This window comes from Cryptomeria japonica, unplaced genomic scaffold (genome assembly GCF_030272615.1).
Source record: "Cryptomeria japonica unplaced genomic scaffold, Sugi_1.0 HiC_scaffold_35, whole genome shotgun sequence".
Classification (NCBI taxonomy): domain Eukaryota; kingdom Viridiplantae; phylum Streptophyta; class Pinopsida; order Cupressales; family Cupressaceae; genus Cryptomeria; species Cryptomeria japonica.
This window is the reverse complement of record NW_026728857.1, coordinates 340,001-347,781: the sequence shown is the minus strand read 5'-3', so window position 1 is coordinate 347,781 and position 7,781 is coordinate 340,001. Positions and strand designations below refer to the sequence as shown.

The window sequence follows — 7,781 nt, the reverse complement described above, 5'->3', positions numbered from 1 at the left end:
CAAAGGTGCGCACCTTGGAGCGCACCAAAGGTGTACACTTTGGAGCGCACCACATAGGGTCTTTGAGAGGTTGGCGCAGTGCGCACACCAAGGTGGGTGTTGAGGTGCGTGCCGAGGTGGGTGGGTGCTAGGGTGCGCTCCATGGTGGGTGCCAGGGTGGGTGCGTGCTAGGGTGGATTCCAAAGAGGGTCATAGGGTGGGTGCCAAGGTGGGTTGGTGATATAGTGGGTTCAAAGGTGGGTACTAGGGTGGGTTCCAAGGTGGGTCACAAGTTGGGTGCCAGGATGCGTGGGTGTTAGGTTGGGTGCCAAGGTGGGCTCCTGCGTGGGTGGGTGCTAGGGTGGGTTTCAAGGTGGACGCGAGGGCGGGTGCCAAGGTGGGTAACAAGTTGGGTGTTAGGATGGGTGAGTGCTAGAGTGGGTGCCAAGGTGGGTGGGTGCTAAGGTGGATGCCAAGGTGGTTCACAGGGTGGGTGGGTTCTAGGGTGAGTTCCAAGGTGGGTCACAGGTTCAGTGCTAGGGTGGGTGTCAAGGCGGGTGTCGAGGTGCCTGGGTGCTAGGGTGTGGATGCCAATGTGGGTCATAGGGTGGGTACTAGGGTGGGCTGCAATGTGGGTGCCAAGGTGGGTAACATGCTCGGTGGGTTCTAAATTGGGTGCCAGGGTGGGTGTGCACCCACCTTGCCCGAGGTGGGTGCCAAGGTGCCAGTGTGGGTGGGTGCTAAGGTGGATGCCAAGGTGGGTGAGAAGGTGGGTGATAGGTTGAGTGGTAGGATGGGTGGGTGCCAAGATGGGTCACAGGGTGGGTGCAAGGGTGGGTAGGTGCTAGGGTTGGTGTCAGGGTGGGTGGGTGCTAGGTTGGGTTCCAAGGTGGGTGCGAGGGTGAGTGTCAAGGTGGGTCACAGGTTAGGTGCTAGGATGGGTGAGTGCTAGGGTGCAAAGGTGCCAGGGTGGGTGCTAGGATGGGTCGATGCTAGGGTGAGTGGCAAGGTGGGTCCACAAGTGTCAAGGTGGGTGCCGAGGTGGGTGCCAAGTCGGCGACTGCTATGGTGGATGCCAAGGTGGGTCACGGGGTGGGTGCCAAGTTGCTAGGTTGGGTTCCAAGGTGGGTGCCAACGTGGGTGCTAGGGTGCGTGGGTTAAAGGGTGTGTCACAACGTGGGTGCCAGGATGGGTGCGCACCCACACTGGCCAAGACGGGTGCGGGTGCAAGGTTGGGTTCCAAGCCCGGTCACAGGCTGGGTGCTAGGATGGGTGGGTGCCAAGGTGGGCACCAGGGTGGGTGCACCCACCCTGGCCAAGGTGGGTCACGGGGTGGGTCCTAGGGTGGGTAACGGGGTGGGTACTAAGGTGCGTGCCAAGGTGGGTCATAGGGTGGGTGCCAAGGTGGGCACCAGGGTGGGTGTGCACCAACCCTAGCCAGGGTAGGTCACGGGGTGGTTGTCGGGGTGGGCGTCAAGGAGCCAAGGTGGGTGGCAAGTAGCCAAGTTGCGTGCCAAGGTGGGTGTCGGGGTGGGTGCCAAGGATCCAAGGTGGGTGCCAAGGAACCAAGGTGGGTGTCTGGGTGGGTGCCGAGGTGGGAGCCAGGGTGGGTCCCAAGGTGAGTGCAAAGGTGGGTGCCAGGGTCAAGGTGAGTGCCAATGTGGGTTCCAAGGTGCCAGGGTCAGGGTGAGTGCCAATGTGGGTTCAAAGGTGCTAAGTTGGGTGCGAGGTTGGGTGCGAGGGTGGGTGGGTGCCAAGGTGTGCTAGGTGGAAGCCCGGGTGGGTCGGCATCCCATGGGTGTCGAGTTGGGTGCCTGATGGGTGCTTCTTGTCAAGTTTTAGTCGTCGGGACTCATTTCGAGCCTTAGAGGTCGTTTCTTGTCCGGTTGCCCTGTCTTCGACCTGGGAACCCAATTTTGGTCCTCGGGTCCCATTTTTTTTTGTCTCGCATCCCACTTTTGGCCTGTGGCCTTTTCGGGGTCGATTCTCGTTTTGGGCATCAGAGCATGTTTCTTCTCCTAAAACCCAATATTTGTTTATTAAGTCTCGGAACACATTTTTGTTCTCGTGGACCCATCATGGGTCTTGGAACGCATTTGTGGTCCTTGGGTCCCATTTTGCATCCCGAAACTTGTGTTTTGGTGCTTGATCCCTATTTTGGGTGCCCACCTTGCACCAAGTGCGCACCCGGGGCAAACCGAGCGCCTTGGTGCACCGGGGCAAGATCGAGCGTGCACCCGAGGCGCCCCGAACATGCACCAAGGTGCACTCGGCCCACATGTGAGCGCAGGTCGTTGCGCCCGAGGTGGTGTGTGGGCACCGCGTTGCAGACGGGACACTGCACGCACACGACGCCCCCTCCAGGTGCACGCACGTAGGCCGGGCCGGGTGCACACCCGACGCCCTAGCAAGGTGCGCGCACCCGGGCAGGGCTCACACTTGGCGAACGGGGCGCACTTCGCGAGGGAGGGTGTGCACCTCGACGGGGGTGGGTGGCCGGGGTGGATTCGCACGTGGGTCGCGGTTTGCTAAGTACACACTGCGACAAGCTCATAACGGGTGCGATCATACCAGCATTAGTGCACCGGATCCCATCAGAACTCCGCAGTTAAGCGCGCTTGGGCCGGAGTAGTACTGGGATGGGTGACCTCCCGGGAAGTCCCGGTGTTGCACCCTTTTTTAGTTTTTCGCCGGGCGTCGCAATGCTATTTGAATAAACCTTTTGCCCGTTTGCGTTCTCGTCGGGGCCGGGCCGGGCCGGGGTGCGCTGCCCGCACTACCGCGCGCGCGGGGGCGACACCGAGCGCGCACCCGAGGCACCCCGAGCACACAGGCCACGGTGCAACCCGGGCGTTGTGCGCGCACCCCGGTGCGCCCGAGGTGCTGCGCGCGCACCCAGGTGAAATCGGTGTGCACCTCGGCCAGTGCGCGCTCGGTCGAGTCGCGCACGTTGGCCAAGGTGCACGGTGATGTTTCTTACTCTAAGGTTCCGCACCAGACGCCCGGGACAGGTGAGCGAAGCTGGGCGGGGCCGGGTGCGCGGCCGGGGCAGGTGCACGCAGCTGGAGAGAGCTTTGGAGCACACTTCGGAGCGCACCAATGATGCGCTCCATTCAAAAGTTTCCTGAAAAGGCAAAAAAAGTTGAGATTATAGAATTTCCCACTTGAGAGATTGTAAAAAAAAAAAATTTAAAATGAAGGAAACGCGGGTGCCAAGGTGTGCGCAGCCCAGCCAAGGTGTGCGCACCAAGGCGCCCACCCTGGCGAAGGTGCACGCAAGGTGCGCACCCGAGGCAAACCGGACAATTAACCCAACTTTCGACTTCGCGCGCACCTTGGAGCGCACTTCGGAGCGCTCCTTGGTGCGCACCAATCTTGGGCACCTCGGAGTGCACCATGGCGCCCACCAAGGTGCGCACCCGGGGCAAACCGAGCTCCGACTTCGTGCGCACCTTGGAGCGCACGAAAGGTGCGCACCATGGCGCCCACCAAGGTGCGCAGCCCAGCCAAGGCGTGCGCATCAAGGTGCGCACCCTGGCGAAGGTGCGCACCCGGGGCAAACCGAGCTCCGACTTCGTGCGCACCTTGGAGCGCACAAAAGGTGCGCAACCCAGCCAAGGTGTGCGCACCCCGGTCAAACCGAGCTCCGAATCGTGCGCACCAGAGGTGCACGCCATCGTGCGCACCTTGGAGCACACTTCGGAGCCCTCCTTGGTGCGCGCCGATGTTGCGCACCTCGGAGCGCACCCGGGGAAAACAATGCAATTAACCCGACTTTCGACTTCGTGGGCACCTCGGAGCGCTCTCGGGTTCGCACCTCGGAGCACACCGAGGTGCGCACCTTTGATGCGCTGCCTTCACCAATTTCCAGAAAAGGCAAGAAAACATTGAGAAGGTGTGCGCACCGAGGTGCCCACCCTGGCGAAGGTGCACGCGAGGTGCGCACCCGGGGCAAACCGGGCTCCGACTTCGTGCACGCCGCACCTTGGAGCACACTTCGGAGCGCTCCTTGGTGCGCACCAGGGCGCGCAACCCAGCCGAGGTGCCCACCCCGGCGAAGGTGCACGCGAGGTGCGCACCCGGGGCAAACCGGGCTCCGACTTCGTGCACGCCATGGTGCCCACCGCGGCGAAGGTGCACGCGAGGTGCGCACCCGGGGCAAACCAGGCTCCGACTTCGTGCACGCCGCACCTTGGAGCACACTTCGGAGCGCTCCTTGGTGCGCACCATGGTGCCCACCAGGGCGCGCAACCCCGCCGAAGGTGCACGCGAGGTGCGCACCCGGGGCAAACCGGGCTCCGACTTCGTGCACGCCGCACCTTGGAGCACACTTCGGAGCGCTCCTTGGTGCGCACCATGGTGCCCACCAGGGCGCGCAACCCCGCCGAAGGTGCACGCGAGGTGCGCACCCGGGGCAAACCGGGCTCCGACTTCGTGCACGCCATGGTGCGCACCGCGGCGAAGGTGCGCACCCGGGGCAAACCGGGCTCCGACTTCGTGCACGCCGCACCTTGGAGCACACTTCGGAGCGCTCCTTGGTGCGCACCAGGGCGCGCAACCCAGCCGAGGTGCCCACCCCGGCGAAGGTGCACGCGAGGTGCGTACCCGGGGCAAACCGGGCTCCGACTTCGTGCACGCCGCACCTTGGAGCACACTTCGGAGCGCTCCTTGGTGCGCACCATGGTGCCCACCAGGCCGCGCAACCCAGCCAAGGTGTGCGCACCAAGGTGCACGCGAGGTGCGCACCCGGGGCAAACCGGGGTCCGACTTCGTGCACGCCGCACCTTGGAGCACACATCGGGGCGCTCCCGGGTTCGCACCGGCGTTGCGCACCGTGGTGGGCACCTCGGAGCACACCAAGGTGGGCAGCGAGGTGCGCACCTTTGATGCGATGCCTTCACTAATTTCCATAAAAGGCAAAAAAAAAACGAGATTTTAAAATTTCCGTTTTGAAAGATAGTGAGAAAAAGGGAATGCTGGTGCCATCTTGAGCCCGCCCTGGTGCGCAGCCCAGCCAAGGTGTGCGCACCAAGGTGCCCACCCTGGCGAAGGTGCGCGCCCGGGCAATTAATCCAACTTCCAACTTCGCGCGCGCCAGGGTGGGAGCGCACCCAACAACCGGGCCTGGGAAGAGCCAATGCGAGAAACCCCACCAAACGCTCTGACAAAAAAAGAGGGGGCGCTCCAGTAACCCCGCTTCGGAGCGCACCCTGGGCAAACCCAGCCAAGGTGCCCACCCCGGCCAAGGTGCAGGCGAGGTGCGCACCCGGGGCAAACCGGGCTCCGACAACGTGCACGCCGCACCTTGGAGCACACTTCGTAGCGCTCCCGGGTGCGCACCTCAGAGCACACCAAGGTGGGCAGCGAGGTGCGCACCTTTGATGCGCTGCCTTCACTAATTTCCAGAAAAGGCAAAAAAAAAAGGAGATTTTAAAATTTCCGTTTTGAAAGATAGTGAAAAAAACGGAACGCGCGTGCCATCTTGAGCCCGCCCTGGTGCGCAGCCCAGGTAAGGTGCCCACCCTGGCAAAGGTGCGCACCCGGGCAATTAACCCTACTTCCGACTTCGTGCGCGCCAGGGTGGCAACCGGGCCTCGGAAGAGCCAATGCGAGAAACCCCACCAAACGCTCCGACAAAAAAAGAGGCGGCGCTCCAATAACCCCGCTTCGGAGCGCAGCCGGGGCAAACCAAGCCAAGGTGCCCACCCCGACGAAGGTGCACGCGAGGTGCGCACCCGGGGCAAACCGGGCTCCGACAACGTGCACGCAGCACCTTGGAGCACACTTCGAAGCACTCCCGGGTGCCCACCGGCGTTGCGCACCGTGGTGGGCAGCGAGGTGCGCACCTTTGATGCGCTGCCTTCACTAATTTCCAGAAAAAGGCAAAAAAAAATGAGATTTTAAAATTTCCGTTTTGAAAGATAGTGAAAAAAAAGGAACGCGGGTGCCATCTTGAGCCCGCCCTGGTGCGCAGCCCAGGCAAGGCATGCGCACCAAGGTGCCCACCCGAGGTGCACACCCGGGGCAAACCGGGCTCCGACTTCGTGCAGGCCGCACCTTGGAGCACACTTCGGAGCGCTCCTTGGTGCGCACCATGGTGCCCACCAGGGCGCGCAACCCAGCCAAGGTCTGCACACCAAGGTGCCCACCCCGGCGAAGGTGCACGCGAGGTGCGCACCCGGGGCAAACCGGGCTCCGACTTCGTGCACGCCATGGTGCCCACCGCGGCGAAGGTGCACGCGAGGTGCGCACCCGGGGCAAACCGGGCTCCGACTTCGTGCACGCCGCACCTTGGAGCACACTTCGGAGCGCTCCTTGGTGCGCACCATGGTGCCCACCAGGGCGCGCAACCCAGCCAAGGTGTGCGCACCAAGGTGCACGCGAGGTGCGCACCCGGGGCAAACCGGGGTCCGACTTCGTGCACGCCGCACCTTGGAGCACACATCGGAGCGCTCCCAGGTTCGCACCAGCGTTGCGCACCTTTGATGCGCTGCCTTCACTAATTTCCAGAAAAGGCAAAAAAAAACGAGATTTTAAAATTTCCGTTCTGAAAGATAGTGAAAAAAACGGAACGCGGGTGCCATCTTGAGCCCTTCCTGGTGCGCAGCCCAGGCAAGTTGTGCGCACCAAGGTGCCCACCCTGGCGGAGGTGCGCGCCCGGGGCAATCCGGGCTCCGACTTCGTGCACTGCATGGTGCCCACCAAGGCGCGCAACCCAGCCAAGGTGCCCACCGCAGCGAAGGTGCACGCGAGGTGCGCACCCGAGGTGCACACCCGGGGCAAACCGGGCTCCGACTTCGTGCACGCCGCACCTTGGAGCACACTTCAGAGCGCTCCTTGGTGCGCACCAGGGCGCGCAACCCAGCCGAGGTGCCCACCCCGGCGAAGGTGCACGCGAGGTGCGCACCCGGGGCAAACCGGGCTCCGACTTCGTGCACGCCATGGTGCCCACCGCGGCGAAGGTGCGCACCCGGGGCAAACCGGGCTCCGACTTCGTGCACGCCGCACCTTGGAGCACACTTCGGAGCGCTCCTTGGTGCGCACCATGGTGCCCACCAGGGCGCGCAACCCCGCCGAAGGTGCACGCGAGGTGCGCACCCGGGGCAAACCGGGCTCCGACTTCGTGCACGCCGCACCTTGGAGCACACTTCGGAGCGCTCCTTGGTGCGCACCAGGGCGCGCAACCCAGCCGAGGTGCCCACCCCGGCGAAGGTGCGTACCCGGGGCAAACCGGGCTCCGACTTCGTGCACGCCGCACCTTGGAGCACACTTCGGAGCGCTCCTTGGTGCGCACCATGGTGCCCACCAGGCCGCGCAACCCAGCCAAGGTGTGCGCACCAAGGTGCACGCGAGGTGCGCACCCGGGGCAAACCGGGGTCCGACTTCGTGCACGCCGCACCTTGGAGCACACATCGGGGCGCTCCCGGGTTCGCACCGGCGTTGCGCACCGTGGTGGGCACCTCGGAGCACACCAAGGTGGGCAGCGAGGTGCGCACCTTTGATGCGATGCCTTCACTAATTTCCATAAAAGGCAAAAAAAAAACGAGATTTTAAAATTTCCGTTTTGAAAGATAGTGAGAAAAAGGGAATGCTGGTGCCATCTTGAGCCCGCCCTGGTGCGCAGCCCAGCCAAGGTGTGCGCACCAAGGTGCCCACCCTGGCGAAGGTGCGTGCCCGGGCAATTAACCCAACTTCCAACTTCGCGCGCGCCAGGGTGGGAGCGCACCCAACAACCGGGCCTGGGAAGAGCCAATGCGAGAAACCCCACCAAACGCTCTGACAAAAAAAGAGGGGGCGCTCCA

At 63.4% G+C, this 7,781-nt stretch overlaps 1 non-coding gene across 1 annotated transcript; it reads left to right on the top strand.

Annotated features, from left to right (window-relative positions):
* The first annotated feature begins 2,536 nt into the window (after nucleotides 1–2,536).
* On the top strand, nucleotides 2,537–2,655 carry LOC131862144 (5S ribosomal RNA). Its single transcript, XR_009361170.1, has one exon. It is a non-coding gene; the product is annotated as a 5S ribosomal RNA (ribosomal RNA).
* The last annotated feature ends 5,126 nt before the right edge of the window (nucleotides 2,656–7,781 follow it).